This window comes from Bos javanicus, chromosome 11 (genome assembly GCF_032452875.1).
Source record: "Bos javanicus breed banteng chromosome 11, ARS-OSU_banteng_1.0, whole genome shotgun sequence".
NCBI classification, from domain to species: domain Eukaryota; kingdom Metazoa; phylum Chordata; class Mammalia; order Artiodactyla; family Bovidae; genus Bos; species Bos javanicus.
In genome coordinates this window covers 38,313,189-38,333,559 of record NC_083878.1, presented here as the reverse complement: position 1 = coordinate 38,333,559, position 20,371 = coordinate 38,313,189, and the positions used below count along the sequence as shown (strand labels likewise).

Sequence of the window (20,371 nt, the reverse complement as noted above, 5' to 3'; positions counted from 1 at the left end):
GTATGGACTTATTTTAACATTTCACAAGAATGCAGACTTTTTCTCTAAAAGATGGCCTTTTTTAAACTAGAGATTTAGCACCTCTATCTTTTGGTCATCGTTCATAAGTTGTTCCAGTCCCCATAATTTATTAGTGGAAATTATGCTTGGTTTTGCAATAACCCATTGCAGATTGTAAATGGGATTACTTTTCACTAAGTGTAAATAAAAGATGCCAATTGTTACTACATATTTTATCAATGATAAATTAACTGTAACTACAAGTGAGCTCACTTTTTGAAACAAAAAGCCTGAATTTTTTTAATGGTCAAAATAGGAGATGGCTTCTCTGTCAAATACTTATCACATACATTTAAGCTGATCAGAATTCTCCCAACTGTCAAATTATAAATCACTGTCAAAAAACAACAAATTAATTCATTTTCAATTTACAAAATAATTGGAGTAATTACAATTCAATAGAATTTGTTGAATATAATGTGACTAGTCAGTACCAGTAACAAATAAGCATCTGTGTTATTTACAGGCAGAAATAAAAGGGTTACTTATTTTTGTGGAAGATCAACTTCTTTTTAGCTCTTCTTCTCTAAGTAGCACATGGGCCTCAACAGTTCATTTTTTCTCTCACTTTTCAAATAAGATAAAGTAAAAATCTGATTTCAAAAAAAAATTATAAACTAAGCATACCAAGCATGGTATCTTACTTTAGTAAGATAAACATGATGAATAGGACAACATAATAGATGCTCATGAGATATAGCTAAAAATTAAAAAAATAGGTATAAAATAGTTTAGCACCACCAGTTTAACTACATTTTTAATGGAGAAAGACACAGTGTAGTAAATTTCACTGCTGCTGCTGCTGCTAAGTCACTGCAGTCGTGTCCGACTCTGTGCGACCCCATAGATGGCAGCCCACCAGGCTCCACTGTCCCTGGGATTCTCCAGGCAAGAACACTGGAGTGGGTTGCCATTGCCTTCTCCGAAATTTCACTTAATCATTATAATTCTTTGACCAAGTTTCTACATACACTTGTAGTATTTCTAATTTTTCTATTTTATTTTTACTTTCTATACTATTTTCATTGTAATTACTTCTTTGGGGGGTAAGTTTTGCAGTGAAGCTTTTATCATTTATGAGATTTTTATATACATCAAATGTTACTTCAGTCATTCCAAATTTTCTTTTCATGACCATTTTTTTCATATCAAGTAAACATTTTGCCATCTCAGTTTTGTCAGTATTTTATTCTTCTGTTAAATTTTGTAAATAACATATTTTATAATGTGAAGTTTTAATAACCATCATTGTTATTTATTATTAATTCTTTACATATATAACATTCATTGTGATCTTGATTAAAAAATAACTGATTGCTTTGTTGGTTCATGATAATGAGTAATTTCTCTCAGATAATCCAGCATTGACGTAATTATTAATGGTCAACCAGTTGTATGGTTTGTATACTTCTAATCACCTTTGTATTCCATGAGCTAACTGTCTACATCCTACATCATTGAGTGAATTATCTTGATCAAGTTGTTTAACCTGATGACCTGGTTGTTTCTGTTTTCTAATTTATAAAATCAAAGTTATAATAGTGCATACCTTATAAATTGAGAAAATACATGCAAACCACCTAAAACAGAGTCTGGCACCTAGAAATCAATAAACACAGCTATCATACTTTTCACTTTTGTTATTGGTGTTAAGTAAAAAGCAGAAGGATCAAAGTGTTGTTGATATCAATGTAATGGAGTCAAAATGGTAAGATCAAAGCAGCAAAATTAAAATGTGGGATCAAAATATCCTGTTTTATTTACACCTAGTGCCTAACTCTCTTTGAAAGAAGAAACTTTCATTATTACATTCTCTATCATAATTTAGCAACCATTTTACTGTCTTAGGAATGACTATATTTAGTTCATTTAAGTAAAAAATAAAATACAACACTATGCAATTCATAGCAAAGACTTCTACCTCCTAGTGACTTGTTTTTGGCTATAACAACCACTCACAGTTCCTAAAAATTGCAATACGTGTGTTAACTCACTAATGTATATAGAGGCAAACATCCTCAGTGAAATACTAGCAAAACAGAATCCAATAACACATTAAAAGACTGATACAATATGACCAGGTGGGATTTATCCCTGGGATGCAAGAATGGTTCAGTATGTTGCTGTTGTTGTTCTTGTTGTTGTTGTTGTTGTTCAGTTGCTAAGTCGTGCCCGACTCTTTGCAACCCCATGGACTGCAGCACACCAGGCTTCCCTGTCCTCCACTATCTCCTGGAGTTCAGTATAAGAAAATCAATTAATGTGATAACCTACATCAACAGAACAAAGAATTTAAGTCACATGATTGTCTCAGTAGATGCAGAAAAAAAGTGTTTGACAACATTCAACACTCTTACATGATAAAAACTCTCAACAAACTAGGAATAAAGGGAAATACCTTTACATAATAAAGACTATATATGAAAACTCCATAGCTAACATCATACTCAATGGTGACGAAATGAAAATTCTTCCTCTAAAATCAAGAATAAGACAAGGATGCTCAGTCTTACTACTTCTATTTAACATGGTACCGGAAGTTCCAGAGCAACTAGATAAGAAAAAAATAAAATACATGCAAATTGCAAAGGGAGAATTAAAATTATCCCTGTTTTCAGGTATCATGATCTCATATACAGAAAACTCCAGACATTTAAAAAAATGTTAGAATTGATACAGGAGTTCAGTAAAACTGCAGGATACAAAATAAATGTACAAAAACCAGTTGCATTTTTATACACTAGCTAGAAAGGAAATTAAGAAAACAATCACATTTTTATTAACACCAAAAAGAATAAAATATTTAAAGATAAATTTACCTAAGGAGGTCAAAGATTTACATACTAAAAACTATAACACATTGATGAAGAAAATTAAGAAAGGCAAAAACAATGGAAAGACACCCCATATTCATGTATTGGAACCTTAACACTGCTAAAACATCTGTACCCAAAGTGATCTACAGATTCAATGCAATCCTTATCAAAATTTCAAAGACAATTTTTATAGAAATGTGAGATACAACTCTACAATTTATAAGGAACCACCAAAGGTCACAAATGGCCAAGTCAATTTTAAGAACAAAGGTTGAGGCATCACTTTTCTGATTTCAAAATAGATTATGAAGCTATAGCAATCAAAAAAGTATGGTATGAGTATGAAGACAAATAGACCAATGGAACAGAATAGGGCCCAGAAATAAACTCACACAGATATAGTCAACTGATCTTCAACAAAGATTTCAAGAACACACAATGTGGAAAGGATAGTCTTTTCAACAAATGACTTTGGGAAACTGAATGTTCACATTCAAAAGAATGAAACTGGACCTTTTTCTTACGCCATTAAAAAAAAAAAAAAAAAGACTGAAATAGAAACCTCAAAAACCTAACACTCCTAGAAGAAACATAGGGGAAAATCTTCATGACATTGGTTTTGGCAATGATTTCATGAATATGACACCAAATGCACAGGCAACAAAAACAAAATTAAAAACTGGGGCCTCATCAAATTAAAAGACTTCTGCTTAGCAAAGGCAACAATCAACAGAGTGAAAAGCAATCTATGGATTGGGAGAAAATATTTGCAAATCAAATATCTGATAAAGAATTCATCTACCAATAGATACAAGGAAATCCTTCAATTCAACAACAACAACATCCCACTAATAATCTGATTTCAAAAATGGGCTTAGCCCATTTTTAAAACATTGTAAAAAAAATAATGTTTTATAGTAAACATCACCTGTCCAAGGGAGGCCTGGCGTGCTGTGGTTCATGGGGTCGCAAAGAGTCGGACATGACTGAGCGACTGAACTGAATTGAACTGAACAACTGTCCAAAAAGAAAATGGGCTAAGGACTTGAATAGATATTTCTTCAAAGATATAAAAATGGTCAACAGGTATACAGAAAAAGTGAGTGTTCATCATCACTGATCACCTGGGAAATGTAAATCAAAACCACAAGGTATTATCTGATACCTGTCAGAATGACTATTATGATAAAAGGCAATAAGAATTGGCAGGGATATAGAGAAACTGGAACAGCTGAACACTGTTAGTGGGAATGTAAAATGGTGTAGTCACTGTGGAAAATATTATGAAAGTTTCTCAAAAACTTAAAAATAGAATTACTGTTATGATTCAGCAATCCCACTTCTGGGTATACATCCAAAACAACTGAAATTAGGATCTCAAAAAGGTATTAGAACTTCCATATTCATTGCAAAACTATTCACAACAGCAGAGGTAGAAACAACCTAAATGCCCATTGACAAAAGAATGGATTTTTTAAATGTGGTATACCCTTACAATGGAATACTCTTCAGCCTTTTAAAAAAAAGAAATTCTGCAATATTTGACAATATTGTGGGCCCTTAGGACATTATGCTTAAATAATTCAGGTACAGAAAGACTAAAGAGAGTAGGAAATGGCAGTCCACTCCAGCATTCTTGCCTAGAAAATCCCATGGACAGAGGAGCCTAGAGGCCCACACTCCATAGGGTCACAAAGAGTTGGACACAACTGAGCAACTGAGCATAGAAAGACAAATATTTCATGATTCTACTTATATGAGATATTTAAAATAGTCAAATTCATAAAACCAGAGACTAGAATGGTGGTTACCAGGGGTTAAGAGAAGAAGAAAATGAGGAGTTTTTAATCAACAGCCATACAATGTTAGTTAAGATGAAAAAGTTCCAGAGATCTGTACAATATTTGTGTCTATAGCCAACAATAATGTATTGTAAACTGAAAATGTGTTAAGATAGTAGATCTCATGTTAAGTGTTCTTGCATTAATAAAATAAAACAGAAAACATATCTCAGTTTTAAATGCTTGAGAACCTCCAATAATTCACAGGCTGCTTATTATAATAACAAAGTAAGTATTTTTGACATGGAAGTCTGATCACCTTTCCGATCTTCTCCCCAAAGCATTTTGATGGCTCCCCATTGTGGCTCAGATGGAAAAGAATCTGCCTGCAATGCAGGAAACCTGGGTTCAATCCCTGGGTTGGGAAGATCCCCTGGAGGAGGGCATGGCAACCCCCTCCAATATTCTTGCCCAGAGAATCCTCATGAACAGAGGAGCCTGGCAGACTGCAGTCCATGGTGTTGGAAAGAGTTGGACAAGACTGAGCGACTAAGCATAGCCACAGCCCCATTGTTCTTAGGATTAAAGAACATGGCCTTTGAGACTCTGGATGATCTGGGCTCAGCTGCCCATCTTCATATTAGCCCCTCCTGCTGCCTCATCCTCACTGTATTCCAGATTCCCTGTCCCTCTCTTTCCCTGTCCCCCATCATAGAGCTTTGGTACTTGGCCACAGCCTCTAGGGAATGGCTCACCCCACTCTTCAACCGAGTAACTCCACTTCTTTCAGATCTCCCACCTCGAAACTATGTCAAACCCACCTATTTTATCCTCTAATAGCTCCCTTGGACCGCAAGGAGATCCAACCAGTCCATTCTGAAGGAGATCAGCCCTGGGATTTCTTTGGAAAGAATGATGCTAAAGCTGAAACTCCAGTACTTTGGCCGCCTCATGCGAAGAGTTGACTCATTGGAAAAGACTCTGATGCTGGGAGGGATTGGGGGCAGGAGGAGAAGGGGACGACAGAGGATGAGATGGCTAGATGGCATCACTGACTCGACGGACGTGAGTTTGAATGAACTCTGGGAGTTGGTGATGGACAGGGAGGCCTGGTGTGCTGCGATTCATGGGGTCACAAAGAGTCAGACACGACTGAGCGACTGAACTGAACTGATATCATTTTGAATATATTTGTGTGGTTATGTGATTACCATCTTTCTTTCCCACTGGATTCTAAACTCCATACCTGGTTTTACTCACCATTGTTCACCACTGTTTAACAGTGTGCCTGGAACAGAGTAGGTGCACTATGAAACAAATGAACGGCCTCAACAAAATAAGCAGATTTAAATTATATTTATCATTTGTGATATATAAATGTGTAGTCTCCCAATATGTAGTTCCCATTTGGGGCACATTCACATAGAGGAAGCAGGTTTTTCACCCTGAATAAAGCCCTCACCACAGGAATCCAAGGAGAGAGCATGAAGAACTTCAGAGATCAATGACATCTAATTCCCTAGGGAGGGATTAAAGTTACCATACTGGTAGGGAAAGCCAGGAGGTACTACAGCAAGGCATGTTAACTGCATTAGGAGTTATTCTTGCCACAGCTACTCTCCCTTCTGAGAGTTCCTCTCTTCTCAGATATTATAAGGATTTCTGACCATCTAACAATATTGATCTTTTGACCTCTCTGAAAAGAGCCACAATTTTTTATAGCTTGGAAATTGTTTCATCTGTTTTTCAGCTCACCATAACCTAATTTCAAACTATAATATTTGAAGGAGAATCTAAACATGCAAAAAAAAAGTTTACATGATACACAAATCTCAAGAGTATCTCTTCATGGAATCATGGTGTCCTAAGAGTGGAATGGACCTACAAGAGGTCATAACCCATCACCTTTCACACCTGCAACCATGAGTCACTCCAACCTTCTCTCCTGAGTGTTCCCTTAAGCTAGGGCAATCTGTCCCATATAGTTTAAGAAGACTTGGCATAGAACTTCATGAAAGGTCTGTGATAAAAGAGCAAAGAAGGTTATATCTCTCCACAAAGATGTAGAGAAATAGGAAGAGATGGAGCAGAAAAGGGAGGCTATGTGGAATAGGAGCTGGGAAATGAATAACAGGGGAAAAAAAAAGCATTAGGGGAAAACTGAAAATTAAAAAGAATTCTGGAAACATGCACAAATTGAGATAGCCCAGGATATGAGTCAGAGAGACTTGATTAAAAAAAAAAAAAAAGACAACCAAGAAAAATAAGGAAAATGAAGATGGCTTTGCTGTTTTTGTTATTGTTGTTCTGTTGTTCTCTTAGCATAAGTTTACAGTTACTAAACAATGCAAAATTAGAATTGTAATAATGTGCTATATGTGAGGGAACTCAATTTTTTGAGGTAAAAAATGCAATCAGCCAAGGATATGTGCAAACCAGAAGAAAAGATTCAAGATGTAAGATGCAAAATAAAGCATACCTTACATCTGTTTTTTTTTTTAAGAAATCACATTGAACAGCTAAGATTCCTTTCAAAATGCTTAATATTCCTTCTCTTCACCAGCTTCCTAACAGTGTGTTCACCCACATATCCTAATGTTGGTGGCACATAAAACAAACCTTTCATAAAAGTCAGAAATAAAAATATATATATATCAGGAGGTTCCTGATATTGGCAAGACTCCAATTCACATATACTCTTAGGCTAGACCCACTAACATTAAGAAGCCAATTTGCTCTTAGTTCAGTAATGGAGAAGGTTCTACCAGCCTTGGTTTCCATGTACTAGGGTACTCTCTATAAGGAACAAGACATCTCCAACAGATCTTCAGAATTCTTTTATGGAATATTGCTGCAAGGTGTGTAAACTCTTCCTGACTACCAGTCTACAACAAGGCAGTAACTGAAGTATCAGAAGACGGTGAAAATTTGGCTCACTGTATTTTTGACCAATAGCAGTGTAAGAGCTTAAGAAAGAATGTACTATTCATGAGTGTGAAACCTACAGCAGGGAAGCCATCTCTTAGGACAAAACACTTGCATACAGTAAAGGACATTCTGCTCCTCAGGAAGATCTAGTGCTGATCAACAATAAAGCAAATAAGGGCTCTGTCAAAACAAACTAACAACCACTCTTTGAAAGGGACAAGGTGCAAATCATATAGAATAATCTTAGCTGAAAAATGTCAAGAAGGAGGCACAGTAACTCCCTTTCTGCCAAAGGCTGACTCCCTGGGAGGAACTCCCAGAGCAGTCTTCAAGTCTGTTGACTTGTTTTTTCAAGCTATTAATGTAACTCGCAGCTACATTGGTTTGTTTTGTTGTTGTGACATGGTCTCCATAGATGTGCATTGAAATTGTGCCCAGCTGCACTGAAGCCAAGAACCATGCAATCTGGAGGTTGTGCAAGCAAGATTACAAGGCTCCAAGGTATCCAGTGCCTGCGCTGCTCATCTCTTCCACATACCTCGAAGCTTGGCTTGTCTAGCCTGGGCAAGGGAATGCTGCACTGGGACCAGATCCAAGTGCTTTAGGAAAGTGGCTACATTTACAGGGAAGGAAAAGAGTTTTATCTTCACATCAGGGCTTTATTTGCATGCCTAAGGAATGGTCAGCTTAACCAGGATCAGCTTAGTGCCTGTTTGTTTTTAGTTGTCCCTCTTCCTTTTTGTATGGAGCCCAACTTTCTCATCTTTAGTCCTCTCAGGAGTCCATTACCCTTATGTTTTCTTCATCCTCTGTCAATCTCAGGAAATGTATTTGCAAGAAATAACTTGATCAATTCATTCACACCAAATTTAGAAAATAAAAACACAGGGGGAAAGATAGAGGGCATCCAGTTAAATCTGAATTTCACATAAACAATTACTATTTTTTAGTGCAACCATGTCTCATCCAACATTTGGGACATATTTATATTAAGATTATTTACTGTTTATTTGAATTTCAAAATTAACGTTTGTCCTATACACTAAATAAGTAAATGACTACATGAAAGAGTAAATGGCTTATGATGTTTTTACCTCTGCCAAGGCTACTGTCTGAATTTTAACTTAGGGTTAAAGTCCCCATAGCTCTAACTAAATTAATAATTAGGAGATCTTAGCAACAAACTAGAAGAAAAACATATTGTACCAGGTAAGCAATCACTTATTATGCCCAGCCATAAGGAGTCACATTTTCTAAAATTAAAAGACTACAACCTAGAGGCAGAAAGCATCACTTGATTTTTACCTGCTTGTACTTAAGGCTATTTATCAATGTTTATTTCAAATCAGATAATATGATTGTTCACATTAATTGGTGCTTTATTCTTCTAGATGGAGAGAACACAATTTAAAGATGCAAACCTCTGCACCAAAATATCTGTTCTCACACTATCTTCCATGAACTGGAGACATACATGGAGTTAGTTGAACATCCTAGGCCTCAGCTCATATCTCATCAACGAAGACGTTACATGCCATATCTATCAACAAAGCCAAGCGTGAATACATATTCTTGAAGTTCTCAGAAAACCTATAGTTAGGGTCAGAGAAAAGGAAAGATATATGAAATTAATGGTAATCAAAGAGAAAATAGGAAGGAGAATTGAAAAAAGAAAGAAGAAAATTATAAATACAAATATCAAAAATGTAAAGGGAGTGAAGAAGACTCTTGGACCAACCCCAATTATCTAGAATAGGTGGCTACCTCCTGGTGTGAGTTAAGTTCTGGGAAGATCCCTGTGGAAAATACTAGAGATAAGCTCATTTAACATCTGTTCCAACCTCCTTCTGCAATGCCTTCTTATGTATTACAAAGGCTAATAAACAAAACTGCCTTTTTCCACACTTTCTTATAACTAGGGTTCTAGATATGCTATAGACTCCATTATTAGATTCACTTTCAGAATGGGAATTCAGACTCTGTAAAGCAAGGAGAGAGACTGGACATGAGGCATCGTTCTGCTGCTGCAGATGGAGTATTAACTCCCCAGTTTAGCAGAAGTGGTTTCCTGACCACAGCTTCTCTGTTTGACAGGCAGCATCCAGATCAAGACAAGTACAGCAGTTTCTATGATGATTCAGTTGTGATGTGGCCTCAGGATTTGTTTCTGGAAGCTCCCCAGCCTAGATTCTATTTCTTCTACCCACAGACCCGTTCTGTAGACCATTGAATACCCTGTCATTAATACATTTCAGCTTAAGCCAGCTAAAGTGGGGTCTGTTCTCTGCAACTGAGCACTAACTAAGACAAGCTGCTACTACCAAAATATCTACTTCAGTAGCCTAATGGTTCTCAACTTGGCAATGTCTGGAGACATTTTGGGGTCACATATAAAAGGAAGATTACTCTTGGCATCTAGTGAATAGAGACCAGATACTACTAAACATTCCACAATGCACAGAACAACCCCCACAACAAAGAACTGTTCAGTCCAAAACGTCAATAGTGCCAAGACTGAGAAACCCTTCCCTAGCCTAGAATCAATGGCACCCCACTCCAGTACTCTTGCCTGGCAAATCCCATGGATGGAAAAGCCTGGTGGGCTGCAGTCCATGGAGTCGCTCAGAGTGGGACACGACTGAGCGACTTCACTTTCACTTTTCACTTTCATGCATTGGAGAAGGAAATGGCATCCAGTGTTCTTGCCTGGAGAATCCCAGGGACTGCGGAGCCTGGTGGGCTGCTGTCTATGGGGTCTCACAAAGTCGGACACGACTGAAGTGACTTAGCAGCAGCAGCCTAGAATCAAATTTGAAAGTTAATCATTTAAAATATAGTATTTGCCTCTTTCTGCCATCTTTCCATGCTGCCATAATGGTGTGCATGAATGTCCTGGCTGATACTCTCAAGAGTATCAACAATGCTGAAAAAAGAGGCAAACACCAGATGCTTATAAGGCTGTGCTCCAAAGTCATCATCAGGTTTCTAATTGTGAGGATGAAGCATGGTTACATTGGCGAATTTTAAATCATCAATGATCACAGGGTTGGGAAAAAATTGTTGTAACATACAGGCAGAATAAATAAGTGTGGAGTGATCAGCCTCAGATTTGACGTAAGACTCAAAGATCTAGAAAAATGGCAGAATAATCTGCTCCCATCCCATCAGTTTGGCTTCACTGTACTGAAAACCTGAGCTGGCGTATGGACCATAAAGAAGCAAGACAAAACACTATAGGGAAAACACTTGGATTCTTTTTCTAGGGATGTAATACAAATAAAATGCCTCAAAGGACAAAAAAAAAAATACAGTATTTGCAATATGTTGGTTTAACAAGAACTCTTTCACAATGCAAATGGTCCCCAATAAATTACAGGTAAAGTTTTTGTTCTCTGCCAATGTAGTACTGAAAACCACATTCTCTTTCACACTGTAATATTTCTGCAATCATGTCATGACCTAAAAGGTATGCTTTTAATGTAGTGATTTTTTTCCTATCGACAAACAGAGTTGACTATTTGTAGTCTCAGCCCTAGCTCTTCAACACAATCAATGCAGTGCTTTTCATTGGTTTAAGCGTGAGGTCCAGACATCAATATTTCTTCAATGCTCCTTGCAGTCAGGGTCAAGAACCACTAATTCGGAGCATTTTAAAGATTTTGGACCCCTGAAGATAGAGAAAAGGAAATAAAAGGGATGCCACTAGGAAAGATAAGCAAAAGGTGATGGCAGACAACCAGACAGACTTCAGAACCTTGCTCTTCCACCCAAGACCAAACAATCACCAAAAAATGTGCTAACACTCCAGCCTTATAGTTCTTGAGTAACTTTCAGGAGCTCTCTGGGACCCAAAGAAAATAACAAGTGGAGAACTGAACTAATAATTGATCCTGACAAAAATAAATGGAAGATGCTTTCATCTACTCCAAACTCAGTGCGTATTTTTCTCAGCACATATGTCGAAGCAAGCTGTATCCTACAAATATATTTCCTATATTTGTAAACATCTCATTCCCCTGTAAAGTCTAGCTCCTCCCTTGAAGGAAGAGGTGCTCTATAAACATTGGCTAAATTGAATTAAATATACTCCCTAAACATGCTTCTGACTTAAAATGTATAGGGAAGAGATACTAGCCCTCTTTAAAGGAGAGAACAAAAATTTAAGAGATAATAGTAAAAGGAGACAAAGGAACTAGCCCACTCCAATTATCTCTTTCTCCAGCAGTGGAAGAGATCTACACAGGTCCAAATAAATTTTGCCTCAAAAATTTAATAACCTACTACTCCATTGTTAAATTTTTTTTTTTATAAAAACAGTCCCACAGCATTTATTGTAATCTGGTAATAACATAAGGGTGAGCAGAACAATATGAATACATGTTTTAGAACTACATCTCTAACAAAGGACACCTAAAAAAACCAACGGTATTGCCAAACAATTTCTCACTTCATCTGTCGCTTCTAGTTGGAGACACTTTGGAGCAGAGTAATGTTATCTCCTTTTAGCATGATCCGACCCAGTTGTTTTCTTGACTTTGTTTTAGAATGAATCTCTTCTGCGTCATCTAATATGAGGTTCATATACTCATCAAAACCAATGATACAGCCCTCTATCTGCATATTCACTTGCTCATAAAGCCACACCTGAATCCGTGATCTATTTTGCAAGTATCTGAAGATGAGATTGATGGGTGCACCATCACCTTCTGCACCTTCTGGCCCTGGCCCCGTACGCCATGCTGGACGCTCACAAGCACCACAGTGCTCCACACTCTCTCTCAGAAAGCAACTTCCAGAACGAACCTGTTAATTTTTTAAAGTTAAAATCGACACAGTAAATTCTACAGTGTCCCCACCTGCCTCAAAACCCAGATTGTAGACTTCTAAAGCCAGATCTTGGATAAGATTTTGAAACCATGCTCTACTATACAAAAAAAGGTATGTTTAGGTGACAGTCCATAATATTGCAAAGGACTGAGTCTCAAGCAGTAAATAGAGTCTGAAGCCCAAATCCATCTTTTTAGAAACAATCACTTTCATCATTTCAGCAGAGTCAGTTTTCCTTTGTTTTACATTTATTTATTCAGAGACCTCTAAATATAAGCTGCTCTGTTGAAACAGCCTCTGGACCCAAGTACAATTAAAACATTAATTAAAATATATGATTAAAAACACCCAGCATCAAGGCTGAAACAGTATCAAATGAGCAGTCCCGTTCAAGTGTCAGTCATAGAGGATAAATCCAACTGCCAGTGACCAGTACCGTGCTGCCCCCGCCCCCACCCCACCCCTGGCTCTGCCATGGATTCCGACCAGCTGATGCTGCAGTGGACACTCTCTGCAGATGGAAGGGCACACTCAAATATTCCATTTCTTTCCCCACCCTTGATTTGGCTTCCCTGGTGGCTCCGATAGTAAAGAATCAGTTGCAAAGCAGGAGACATGGGTTTGTATTCCTGGGTCGGTAAGATCTCCTAGAGAAGGGAATGGCAAGTATTCTTGCCTGGAGAATTCCATGGTCAGAGGAGATTGGCGGGCTACAGTCCAGGGGGTCGCAAAGAATCGGACATGACTGAGCAACTAACAGCTTCATTTTTTTTTCACGTTCCTCTCCTTTCATTCAGCAATAGGCTAAAGAGAAATTCACAAAACCCCCAAATCTGGGAGACACCTGGACATGGGAATTTTACATAACATTTTGGCTTTGGCAGGTCAGGAATGAAGAGTTGGAAGCCCTCAACTGAAAAGGACCCTGTACTCTGTGGGCAGCTTTATTCTTCCTGAGGTATTCTACCGTTGGTTCTGGCTCCAAACACTTCTGAATGCAGAGGTAGCAGCAAAAGTAATATGGAATACACAGTGTAGAGTCAAAGGGAACACCACAGGGACTAGCATAGATTTCAGACAATGTAGACATTTCACATTTAGGGGGTGGGGGTTCCCATCTATAAAATAGAACCTTCTACAAAATTACCATCTACATAATAGGTTATAAACCTTCACTCCCTCGTGACACAGAAAATTCCCTAAATTCCAAATGTGTTTACACAGCTAATTAGACATGAAAATTTTAAATCTAGCACAGGCCTGTTAAGAAGGTCTTGTTATATGCAGACATGTTCTGTCAAGGGTGTGTATCTAGTGAGAGATGCCATCAATGGCTAATATGATTTTATTATAAGTTCTATCCTTTTCTTAAAAGCTCACAAGTAAAAAAAAAAAAAGCAAAAGATCTTGGTTTTCTTCTTTTTTGTATGATTTTCCCACAAATCTCCCACCATAGGAAAATAGGAAAAGAGATTTGAAAGAAAAGAATAGTAGATCAATACTAGGTAGGAATAGTATTTCAAAAGTGGTGAAAGTGAAAAGTAAAAGCGAAGTCGCTCAGTTGTGTCCGATTCTATGCAACACTGTGGACTGTAGCCTACCAGGCTCCCCCATCCATGGGATTTTCCAGGCAAGAAAATCTTTGCCATTTCCTTCTCCAGTGGATCTTCCTGACCCAGGGATTGAGTGGGACCATGTTATTTTATGTTCCTCTGCATTCTGTATTATTCATTCCTCTTTTTTTTTTTCTTTATTGACAAGTGTGCCCATATCTTATTACAAACAGGCTACCACCAAAGAAGATAAAAATGCCTTTTATCATGCATCTGGCCCAAATTATATTTCTAGAACTCCTTTTCAATCAGCCATGGTGTTTTTCATAATTTTGTGATTTTTGTCAAATTGGCGGAATCTCACAAGCTGCCTGCTACTACATTCTGAAGTGCCAGGCTGGTATCTAAGAAAAAAAAATAAATAAATAACATTTTCCTTCACTCTTAACCCACAATCTGACTTCTTATGCTGAATTCAATCCCCAGCTAATTAGTTCAAGAGTAAGCAACTTTAACCAAGATTTGGTATTACTTTACTGTTTCTGAGACCTGGACTTTCCCCAGATATAGCTCTCTTATTACCCTTTGCATTTTAAATAAGCCATTTTGGAGCATGGCTCTTGCTTTTTCTTTAATATATGCACCCCTTGGGGCTGTACTGAAGCTTGTGATGGCTCTTCGCCAGCAGTCAGGGCAACAGAATATCTACAAGATCCAGCTTTGTCCTACAGTTGGCATTCATTGTGTAGCCCCAGTTGAACAGAGAGACTGCAAGTCAATTTTCTAAGAAATTCAGGGTCCCTAATACTCTAACATAGAATCTCCCTTCACTTCCTCCATCTTGTTTGTTTTAACCATGCAGTAACATTTCCCTTATTGGTAGTTTCTGGAATAAAGTATTCCTTAGAAGGCTACCTTACAGATAACTGAAGACTTGCTAAAGTAAGAGTTTGATTAAAAAAAAAAAAACTTTCTAAAATGTTAAATAGTTCTGGTGGGTCTCAAACAAGGTATGCCAAAAGTATTTTGACTCTTTCTTGATGAGTTAGGGTCATCTTTAAACCATCAGTTATTTTACACTGGAGTATACCCTGGCAGCTCAGATGGTAAAAAATCCACCTGCCATTCAGGAGACCCGGGTTCAAACCCTGGGTCAGGAAGATTCCCTGGAGAAGGGAATGGCAACCCACTCCAGTATTCTTACCTGGAGAATTCCATGGACAGAGGAGCCTGGCAGGCTATAGTTCATGAGGTCGCGAAGAGTCAGACACAACTAAGCAACTTACACTTTCACTTTCATAAAAAAAATAAATAATAACCAGTGCATAAAATTATTTGCCCCTACATTCAGAAGTCACTATATTTTCTTGTTTACTTTGGAAAAATTTTATATTTTTATTTCTGTCCCTTTCCATACTATCAAACTATTTCAAACTATCTGTGTTCACTTTGCATTGATGTTCACATGTCAGTTTGTAGAAGCAAACTTTGGCTACATTGCTTTCAACTTGCAGATGGCTGGAAACCCAAATAAATTTGCTGTAACAATATCTACATGAAAATTAAATCAGTTTTGAGTGGTATTGTGAAGCTCAGCCTTCTGATCTAAATGCATAAGCATCAGGATATGAATGTATAGCTGCTATTCTGGTTACTCAAAGCTATTTGAGCTCTTCATCTGTATTACACAGAAGAACATGACCAGGTACTTGTCCTTCGGTAATACTGCACACTCAAGTTCAGCAATTTGTTCACTCTCAGTGTTCTGCTCTTTCCTTCTTGTTCTTGTCTTCTCTTCATCCCTCTGGTTCTTTCTTTGAGCAATTTCCATAAGCATTAAATCATCCATTGTGATAAGGAAAGAAATCATAAAGGAAAGAGTAAAATATTTTAATCAATGCAAACTGAATCTTGATTTTGGGGAGGCAGTGGGCAGTGGTTAAATGATTGGCAGGAGAAGGATAAAAGTACATGAAAATGGAAGATTTACTTTTTAAACTTGCCTCGCATCAAAATGGAAGTATTAAATTTGGCTATGCTCACAAAAGCCTCTGACACTCATATGTGGCCATCTCCCCAGGTTATAAAATCTCAGCCTCTTTGACTAAAATCCCAACAGCTGTTGGAAACGCCTGTGCTAGGCAAAGACAACCCAGGCAAAGTTGACTTGGAGTGTCAAAAAAAATCTCATCAAAAAAAGATAAAAGTTCTTACTCAACCCTACACTTTATCATGTTGGCATTGGTTGGGGATAGGGTGACCAACTCATCCTGACTTGCCAAGGACCGTCCTAATTTTGAAACCAAAACCCCCATGTCTAGGAAACCTACTTAGTCGCAGGCAAATTGGGACATTTGGTCATCCTGATGGGAGATGATGCATCAAAGGTCTCTCATGTTTCCCCCAGCTGATCATTTTTACCTTCAAAGCAAAACTTTTCATTTTTATAGTTAAAATTTCTAAGAATTTAAAGAGTCCTCCTTTTTTCCTTTTGCTCAGTCAGTCTCGAGAATTATTTCTTAGTAACATCACTAGCATCAATTTCCTCTTTATTATTGCCACCAACTTGGACTTTATCCCCTGATCCTGGGCTATTGTAAAACTTCCATGAAGTCTTCCTGCCTTCACTGCATTGTGCATGCCCTTCTCAGATTAATCTTTTCAAAATCTTGTTTTGCACAAGATTCAGCTGAAGTCCCACCTCTTTCATGAAGCCTTATATCTTCCCTGGCAGGAGGGGAAACAGGGTGGGAGAAAAGAAGTGGCAGAAGATAGGCTTAGGAAAGATAGGGGTGTCGGCCAATGCCGGCTGCCACCTCACAGAAGCTGCTAAAGAACAAAATCAAGACAGGCCGCAGAAGGGAGAGACAGGCAAGGCACAGAGTCAGTAATCCAGAAAAGGTGGTCTGAATCAACCACCAAGCCAAGGAGGTCGAGCCTCAGACACAAATCTGCAGGGCCCATGTGGATATCCAACAGCCAGTATGCATTGTTCTCAGTCGAGTAGATGCAAGAGGGTCACATCAAGCAAATCCCTCTGAGAGCAGACTACCCCACAGCTAGTTCAAGGCAGGGCTGGCCACATGAGAAGGGGAAGGAAACTGCAGTAGGAAGAACTGCCTGTCCCACCCTTTCCACAACCAGAAGGTTCTAATTTGGAAAGTTGTTAATATATTAATGTATGCATCCCTTAAATGCAGACAGTATCTTTTAATGCTCTAAAATTCCCCACACCTAGCACTATATGTAGTCAATAAACATTTGATTTATACAGTATAAAGTGTGCTCCCATGTTCTAAAGGCCATGTGCATGGGAAACCATGAGAAGCACAAAGAAACTCCACTTCTTTTCAGGAAGTGTGGAAGTCATCTGGCTGGCTGGGGTTTCAGATGCACTAATCAGCAAATAGAGTGAACACAATTTCTCCCTTTCCTCTTTTTTAAAACTTCAGAGTAAGCCATTAACTCTCCTATTTCTTTTCATATCCTAGTTCAAATCCTAAGGGCAAGAAAAAATAATAACAAAACAAATTATCTTTCACCAAGACTCAGATCCAAATCAGCCTTATGTTTTCAAGCTACCGTGTTTATTAGTACTTGAAGTTCAACCAGAGAGAAAGAAAAATTGATCTAGTTCAGTTTCTCAACTTCAGAATTTTCCACACACATGCTAAATCACTTCTTGAGCAAATGTCATGGTGTGTCCATGCTGAGAATCCCTTTAAAATGATGAAGTCTTAAAAAGACTTTGCTAAGAATGTATTTTTCATTCGATAATACTTAGGGGGGAGAGATCCAAGTTAAAAAAAAGGACTATTATGTTAGCTTTATAAGTGTAATCACCTTTCTTTATTCATTGATCTATGAAGTCTCTTGAGTACATGACGGGGAAAAAAGCAATAGTTAAGATTTACAAATAATATGCTATTGGAAATGCCTCAAATGAGGGTCTTGTTTTAAGTGCCAAGGTAAACACCTACAACTACTAATATAAAAGGAGACTATAAAAAACAAATGTCAGATGTAATTTTGAAATCTCTGGAGAAAAAAAGGAAGACTTCAAATGAATCTCTGATAAGAAACAGCATGGCATGCATAATGCTAGAAGTATTATTCATCTAAAGAAAGTGACTACCTTAAACTTTGTAAATGGTCTAAATCAGGATTTCTCAATACTATCATGAATAGTCAAGCCCTGTGGACATTTTGTACCAAATAATTCTTTGTTTTGAGGGGCTGAGCTGTTTACGGTAGTATACAGATGCAGTGGGCTTTCCTAGTGGCCCGGTGGTAAAGAGTCTGCCTGCCAATGCAGAAGACATGGGTTTGAGCTCTGGGTTGGGAAGATCCTCTGGAGAAGGAAATGGCACCCACTTCAGTATTCTTTGTCTGGGAAATCGCATGGACAGAGGAGCCTGGTGGGCTACAGTCCATGGGGTCGCAAAGAGTCTGACACAACTTAGCTAACAAACGACAACAAATGCCAGTCACAGCCCCCAACCCCTACCAGTCGTGAGAAACAAAAATGTCTCCAGACATTGCCAAATGTTCCCTGGAAGGCAAAACCATTCCCCAGTTGAACACCACTGATTAAATGAGAGAAACTTTTTTAAAAGTGAAGGCTCATAAGACAGCAGACTTAGAACACAGCAAAGAATCAGTGGTGTCAAGATGTCAAAGGGATGCTACACTAAGATAATCAGCTTAGACAAGCAGCAGAAACAAGGCACAAGACTAAACATAACTGGAAAATGGAACCATAAACCTAACCAACAAGGACAAAGGTATACTGAAGAAAATGAGAATGGCCAGCATCACTTGAAAACCATTTTTCTTAAATTTTTATCTGAAAAAGCATCAGTCTGGATAAGAAAGTCAAACAATTTCACTCAGATACATACTACAAAGAATGACATTCCCTTCCCTGCCCCCTCAAAACACAAACCTCTGCTTGCCAAGTATTGGTAAGTTTATATATGCATCTGTGAATGTGAAGGGTGGCTTAGAACTCTCTGTATCTCCCACACCTAGCAGTATAGGTATTCAATAAATATTTGATTTAAATGATAATAAAAACATGCTTTCATGTTCTAAAAGGTTTTAAAGAAGACATATCAAAGAGTGGTGAAATGAATGATTTTGTACGTCTCACTTGGAAATAAGAAGCTAAAGGAAAAACCCAGACAAAGCTCAGCAGAAATATAGGAGTGGGAAAAGCAAAGGTCAAAGAGTTGAAAAGACTTGAGTTAAATCCCAGCTGCATTGGTCCTAGATAGGTGAATTAGGTTCCATTTACTCTATTGTACCCTGTAGAATGAGTACAATAATCCTACCTCAAAAGACAGGATAATTACTAAGATGAAGTACACATAGTGAGGGAAAAAAAAAAAATCAGCTCTCTTGATCTTCTTCTCCAAGATTAATGGATTTCTAACCATAAGTGCAATATCTACCCAAGTTAATTTTCTCTTTGAAGTCAGAAAGAGAAAAATCTCAAATCATTGTGGACCTAAAACTAAGTGTTAACAAAGTCCCACACCAACAATAATAATGCAAAAAACCATCAAGGAATAAAAAAAAAGAAGACAGACCCTTGAGAATAAGTGGATAAAATATTAATAGAATACTATCAATACAAAGTCAACTTGGTAATCTTTTGAGGAAACCCTAAGGCATGAAGAGAAAATCAGAGCCAAACAACAAATAATGTCTTCTCTATTTTATAAAGTATTTAAAAGTCTACTTAGTTAATCGCAGCATTTTTATTAATTAAAAAACTTTTTAATATCTGTGCTAATGTTTTTTTAAAAAAAGAAGATTAAGCTGAATATGATTAGAATTTTCTTTCAACATCTAAAAGCTTTTAAATTGAAGGTTATTTCTGGGGTCATGGATGTATTCTATTATTTCACAATTGGGTTTTGATCAAACAGATATATCTATTTGTCATAACTCATTAATTGTTCATTTAAGATCAGTGTATGTGAAAATGTTACATTAATATATACATATGCACAGATACATATGTATGTATACATATGTATGTGTACATATACATTTGTATATATGTACTTGAGTATATATTTGTATATACAAACATATGTATGTATATATATTTATTTTAAAAACTTAAAAATTTTTTTAAATATAGCTGTAGAATTTATGTGATCTAGATCTTTTTCCTCCCCCTCAAACTGGTCTATTTTTATAAATCAATTTTAATTGTCAAAGAAAAAATAAATAATTTTTAAAAGAAAGAAAATTAGTTCACACAAACTATATAAAGAAAAAAGAAAAGTAAAAAGTGAGCTCAAAAACTTTAACTCCAAATACCATACTAAGATATAAGATATCTCTTTTGCTGTGTTTTTTTTTTTTTTTGTCATTTTTGCTGTTTTATTTTTAA

The 20,371-nt window shown here is 37.2% G+C and overlaps 1 protein-coding gene and 1 pseudogene across 4 annotated transcripts in view; both read right to left on the bottom strand.

The window, feature by feature from the left end:
- LOC133257032 (uncharacterized) overlaps window positions 1-20,371 on the bottom strand; it is a 471,344-nt gene that overhangs the window by 310,781 nt on the left and 140,192 nt on the right. The gene's annotated exons all lie outside the window — the stretch shown is intronic.
- On the bottom strand, window positions 11,876-15,814 carry LOC133256481 (small nuclear ribonucleoprotein E-like; annotated as a pseudogene).